The following is a 6,693-nucleotide window of genomic DNA, read 5'->3' as shown; positions in this document are numbered from 1 at the left end:
TGTGTTTCCTCCCACAGACCAAAAACATGCATGTTAGGCTGATTGGTAACTCTAAATTGTCCCTTGGTGTGAGTGAGAGAGTGAATGGTTGTTTGTTTCGTTTGTCTCTTTGTGTCCCTGTGATAGACTTGAGAGACCTGTCATGGGTGTCCCCCACCTAATGGCTGGACATGGGCACCAGTGACCACTGCCATCCGCAAAAGAATGGATGAATGGTCTTGTAGTACTGTATCATGATTTTTTTTTACTACTGTTTCTGAAGGTGCTTTAATTTGTTTTTAACTGCTTTTATAAAAGCTTCAGAGCTCTAAAGGAAACATTAATACATTAGGATCCTTGTAACTGTAAACTGTAAATGAAATTTAAAAGCAAAAATAGGTTTAAACCTGCCCAGAACCACGTAACTATACTACACACTACAACATTTGAAATGAACTAACAACCATTGTTCTTTTGTCTTGTAAAATGTTTACCAGTTCTGTTTTCCACTAAGAGAAGATTTATTAATTAAAAAACACACCCACTTGTCTATTTCAGAGGCTTTGATCAATGGCCAGTATTGTCAAACGAGGCTGAAGGCGACAGAGAGAACAAAGGTGATTTGTGGACCATGGCAAAATGATATAAAGTCCAACAATAGAGAGAGTGCTGCAGCGCGTAAACCTCAGACACCCTACAGTGTTTTGTCCTGTCCAATAGTCTGTTCCAGCCCCCATATGTTCACCTCTCCACATGCTTAAAGATCACAGCTTAGTAGCCTGCTGCCAGACATTTGTGCTCATAAACACACACACACACACACACACACGGTCAATCTGAGACCAGCCCACTTAATGGTATGATAATCTACTTCACTCAATGGCAATGCATCACACACTTGAAAATAGAGGGTGCACCCCGACAGCTGCCCCCCATCCCACCTATAGACACGCACCCAACCTGACTGTGTTGGAAAAACAGCCTGCATTGTGTTTAAATCCTGTGTTTTGGGTCAAACTGAACACAACAGCAGCATCCTAATCTGTTACTCCAAATGTTTTTTTCTGCAATTTTGTTTAGAACGCAAAGTAAAAGTTTTGTTAATGCAAAAGATTTACCACAGGCATGCTTATTGTACCCAGAAATACAAGTATAAACACCAGTATGGTTGATTTTTTTTTTTTAGTGTATATGTCTAGCATCCTTCTAATCAGTCTGACCCTTCTAGACTAATGTAAGCCCATCTAATCCCTCACTGTGTGCAGTGAATGGTTACTGCACAAGTATTTTCTCTCATGGGCTTACTGTAGTACAATCAGTAAAGTTTTTAAATATTTGCTATGACCAATGATTACTTTTCAGTTGTTCTGTCAATTAATGCAGAGCTATCTTTTTTAACCTTTATGTGAAATTCAGTCTAAAATTCACTGTGACCACCTTAGAGGAGAAGAGCAGCAGATATCTCATCACAAGAGAGTAGTAAGAACTTTATCAGAAATTTAAAAAAAGTATGACAAAATGTTTTGAATACAAAGATGTTTATATCAGAGCCTTTATCTTCTGTTTATCACCACTCATATATTCTTATAGAGGAAATTACTCCTACCTTCCCACCAGTCAAACCAGTCAGAGCCAGACAAAAACACTCATGAACCTCAGTCTACAATGAGAGTCCAGCCTAAATAATAAAGACTAAGAGGACATTAACACGCTGGCGCTGCACACATGCACTCACGCCACAAATGTACACAGACCTGCTTAATGCACGGGTCAGATCTGGGTCAGTGGGACCTTTAAAAGCCAAGTGTAATGTTTCTTCTGGGACATACACACAACTGCATTCAAAGAGACCATCCACCACTTAAGAATCAGCTGCTCTTCATCATTCTTTCCACCTCGTGTGTGGAAGCAGAAGGACGAGCAATGAAGCCAACGAGCTGTCAGCACCATCACAGAAAATTAGCTTTTGATTGTACTCAGCCACACTGTGGATGTGAAAAGTGCCAGGTTAGGACTGGCACTGTGAATATTTCCTAAATAATGAATAAATAATGCATATAAACACATCTGCAAATGTTATTTATTTGTCTAATCAAAATGATGTGGCACAGATAGTGTGTGGAAATTTTTTTAAGCGGTTTTACACGTTCCTTTTCAGACCTTTTCCCTTTTAAAGAGCTTTCTCAGCTGACAACAATAACTTTGTGTTTATAGACCTGATCCTAACCATTTCAACCTCCAGTATTGTGTTTCTATAAAAATATGTGTTTAGAAAGTTGAAGGTAAGCTGCGTGAATATTTGTACAAAAACATAGTTCAGTCAGGACTTAAATACCATCATAGTTTAGATTGTATTTATCTGATATGTCGCTTAATTCATATAAACAAGTTATTCTCACATGAAACTTAATCATGAATGACATGTTTTGTCATGGTTTATTTTATTGTAAGCTATGGATCTGTTTTTATGCAGACATTTGATTAAACTTAATCCTGACATCAACTGAATCCATTTAACTGCATGCGTGTAAGGGGCTGGGTGATTTTTACCTTTTGGCCCTTATAGTCAGACAGCACTTAACATCTTTGAGTAACAGATGTTACAGATGTTATGGCTTTTATATAAATCTGTAAAAGCTCCAGCTGATCCAAAATGCTGCAGAAAGATTTCTGACAGGAAGCAGGTAGAAAAATGAACATGTTCATTTGCAGTTTATCTTAGTGGCTATCTCTTAAATATGTATTATAATTTAATGTTTTCTTCCTACATTCAAAGCTCCTTGTAACCAAACTCCAGTGTATCCTAAAGAGCTAATTACTTGTTTTAATTTTAACAGAACTCTTTACCGCTGGACGGTTTACTTTTTTGTGATTTTTTAGTTTTATTAAAGTAGAATGAGATGCAAATCCTTCAGCTTCTCCTCTTTGGGTTTAGGAGGTAAACACGATCTCTTCCCTTAAAATTCCTTGCTAAAGAAAATTAAGTGTGTTTTGTGACCATGGACAATTTATTTATTTTACTCTTCATGTGTTGCATTTAGGTTTCATTCTTTCCATTATTGCTATTTTCTTATTTAGTTCACAGTATTTTAATTCTTTAGTATTGATGTTTTGTTTTTTCTTTAACAAAGGTCAGTACAAAATATATTAATTATTAATTAATTTTATTTATTTGGTAATTATTTATTTATGTATTTATTTATTAGGGGGGGGGGGGCGTAGAAGTGAGCACTTGAGACACTTTAAAATAAAAAATAATACCTCCACACTGCCCCAAAATAAATAGGATTTGTAACTCGTACTAGTTTTTTTACAAGGTTCTTTATTGTCATTCGCATCACATGAGCACATTTTTGATGTGCACACATTTCTGATTTGTTTGTTTTCTTTGATAGTACTCAAACTGCAATGTAGCTTATTTACATTTATTTTGATTTTAAGTTTTGGTTTGGTTTGGGGTTTTTTAAACAGAAAACTGCCAAATAATTATTATACGGCCTTATAAAGTTACTTTTGAGGTTTCAGTATTCAGTATTATACAAACAACTATAGGAGTGAATTAGACTAGGGATCACTTCCCAAAACAAACCGATACAAAATGTCCAGCTTGGTTCACAAACATGACCTTTCTGCTCAAATATCAGTGACCGGGGTCAGAGTTTTCGAGGCAGCAGGGTCTCAGGGGATGGAAACAGCATTTGCTCCATCCTGCACAAATTAAGCACGACTGAACAGCAATACCGCTCCTCCTCCAACTCACACTGACACACACTTTATTTATATCATAGTCCCTTCTTTTGTCGTACACAGGTCGTATCCGTTTCTTGTAGAACCAGACAAATTTGCGCCAGATATTGGCTATAAAATACAGAGAACATAAATTAAATTGCCTGTAGTGTAGCATGCACATCTGGCATAAAAAGCTTTGTTCATGTAAAACTACAAAATAACAGAATTTATGTTTTAGTAGTTTACTCATTTTATACTGTACTGTATTAAATAAAATCACTGTAATCACCACTTTGATTGATATGTACTGCTGATTAGCCTTGCTGCTGATCTCATGCTGCTGATTATTTCTTGCTGCTGTATTCATTCATACTCATCTACTCACACAGACTCATATTCGTGTTGCTGTTGTTCGGTGTATTGTTTTTGCACTATTGGTGTTTAGCATATTTCTTAGTTCATATCTTAGATCTTTATTACTGTTTTTCTTTTACAATTTAAACTTTTGTTGGATGTAACTGGGACCTTGAGTACACAATTTTGTTCCACCTCATGTACCACATGCGATGCGAATGACAATAAAGAACCTTGACCTTGATGTGTTTTTAAAATATATACATTGTTTAGGAAGTATTTTCACCAGTCTAAGTACGAGTTTAAGAATCTGTTTTTACAGGATAGTATACTGGGTGAATACCCAGCAGGTATCCCAATAGCTCAGTGGTGAGTGTTGTATTCCTGCAAACATAAGGCTGCAGGTTCAAGTCCAGGTTGCATCATAAAGGGTGTCCACTGTAAAACAGCTGCTAAATCATTTATGCAAGTCTCCTTATTGTTGTGACCTCTGCAGAAAGAAACAATCACAAACTACAACCATCCAGCATTTTTCTTAACATTTCAAAAACTTGGCTTACACTGAATCTTTGGATTCACAAAAGAACAAAAAATATATAGCATAGCAAAGAGATAAGTTTCTGAAAAAAACATATAACAGATAAAAACAATTGTGTGCTTGGAAACAAAGAAAAAAATCTACATTTTGGAAGATTGTAGTGATAGACAATCCCAAAGTTCTGTCAACAATAAAGAATAATCCAGTCACAATAACCAGCCAAATGAAAACTTATCACAAAAGGATGAGTGTTATATCTAGCATGAAGACTAAATAAAAGCTGAAACCATTTTATAAACATAAACCTGGACCTGAAGATGGTTTTAAAGCTAACTGGATGGGTTTTGATGAATCGATGAAGACAAGGATATTTATCATAAAGTAAAAGCAGTTTAGATTTTTTTTTTTTTTAAGGAAATTTGGGCCATGACTCCATTGTTCCAAAATAGTCATGGTGATTTTTGATCTAAATATGATAAAGCTACAGTCTTCTTGTTAAAAACAAGCAGAAACAAGGAGAGCTGTAAATGGACATGTTATTGAAGACAGCTGTAGTAAGTCTGGCAAAAAAAACAAAAAAAAAACAGGAGAAACTCATCACGGTGGATGTGATGCATCTGAACAGTTCTTTTTTCATTTGCCATCAGCTGACACTTTTGTATGAACTATTCCAAAACAAAATCAGTCAATGAATAATGTTGGAAGCACTTGTTTATGTTACTTTTCATTCATAAATTATCTTTTATTTGTAAAAAAAATTTGGAGTGCACTTGCTTTTTTGTGACTGTTCTAAATGAAATGTCACATTTTTACAAGAAACAACCAATTATGAGAAATCTAGTTTAGTCATAGCACATGTACTCTTTTGTGATGGTCTACCTTCAAGCTATACCTTCATGCATAATGATCCCAACATCTGTGTTTGATCAGAAAAAAAAAAAAAACAACAACTTTGTTGTGGTTGTCTGAAATATAATCTCCTACCTCCCTCTATTGCTAGTTTACTGTCATTACAGGTGAACTGGTTCAAACTGCTGGAATCATGATTCTGAAAAAGAATGTGCAAAAAAAAAAAAATGTTTGTCAGGTTGAGTTTTCTCCTTAATAATAAATAACTGTTTTATTGTGGAGATTTTAATTTATTAACAGGAGTGCTAAAATCTATTAATGAAAGCTCAAGTGAAATAGTATTTGTCTGGTAGTCAGCATGGAGATTATCAGAGTTTAGGTCTTTTACTGGTAACAGAAATTAGACTCATAGTTTCATGTTATGATTCCAAAATATATTTTTCTTCAAATTATCTTCATTTAGTCTTGATACTTTCTGTAGTAGAGTAAATGGAAACCACTGCACAAACAAATCACCCAAAATGGAAACCACGTGGTTTTAGAAAAGCAGCAATGACTAAACAAAGGACTTTACCCAATTTGATTTTAAAATTATTTGTTTTAATGGATTTAGTAATGCACTACAATAAAGTGTAATATATTATACAATAACTGCTAAATCTCACATTGAAACAAACATCTATGTTCTGATTGCTCTCCGGGTGGAGGGTGAGGTTCTGCCTCAAGTGAAGGAGTTCAAGTATCTCGGAGTTTTGTTCCCGAGTGAGGGAAGAATGGAGTGTGAAATTGACAGACAGATTGGTGCAGCGTCTGCAGTATAGCGCTGGTCCATTGTGGTGAAGAGGGATCTGAGCTATAAGGTGAAGCTCTCTGTTTATTGGTCAGTCTATGTTCCTACCCTCACCTATGGCCACGAACTCTGGGTAGTGACCGAAAGAATAAGATCGTGGATACAGGCGTCAGAAATGAGTTTCCTCCGCAGGGTAGCTGAACTCTCCCTTAAAGATAGGGTGAGATGTTCAATTATCTGGGAGAGACTAAGAGTAGAAACGTTACTCCTCCACATCAAGAGGAGCCAGTTGAGGTGGTTCAGGCATCTGGTATCACTGGGGGGGCTCCTTATGGAGGTGCTTCGGGCATGTCTGACTGGGACGAGACCCCCGGGGAAGACCCAGGACATGCTGGAGAGACTGTCTCTTTGTTGGTCTGGGAACACCTTGGAATCCTCCCTGAAGAGCTGGCAG

General features: G+C 36.3%; 1 protein-coding gene across 1 annotated transcript in view; it reads left to right on the top strand.

Annotated features, from left to right (window-relative positions):
* Nucleotides 1–6,693, top strand: part of grid2 (glutamate receptor, ionotropic, delta 2) — a 724,936-nt gene that overhangs the window by 295,311 nt on the left and 422,932 nt on the right. The gene's annotated exons all lie outside the window — the stretch shown is intronic.

Source organism: Nematolebias whitei, chromosome 8 (assembly GCF_014905685.2).
Source record: "Nematolebias whitei isolate Nwh7 chromosome 8, NemWhi1, whole genome shotgun sequence".
In the NCBI taxonomy this organism is placed as follows: domain Eukaryota; kingdom Metazoa; phylum Chordata; class Actinopteri; order Cyprinodontiformes; family Rivulidae; genus Nematolebias; species Nematolebias whitei.
The sequence above is the reverse complement of the archived record's forward strand: the minus strand, read 5'-3'. Positions and strand labels throughout refer to the sequence as shown.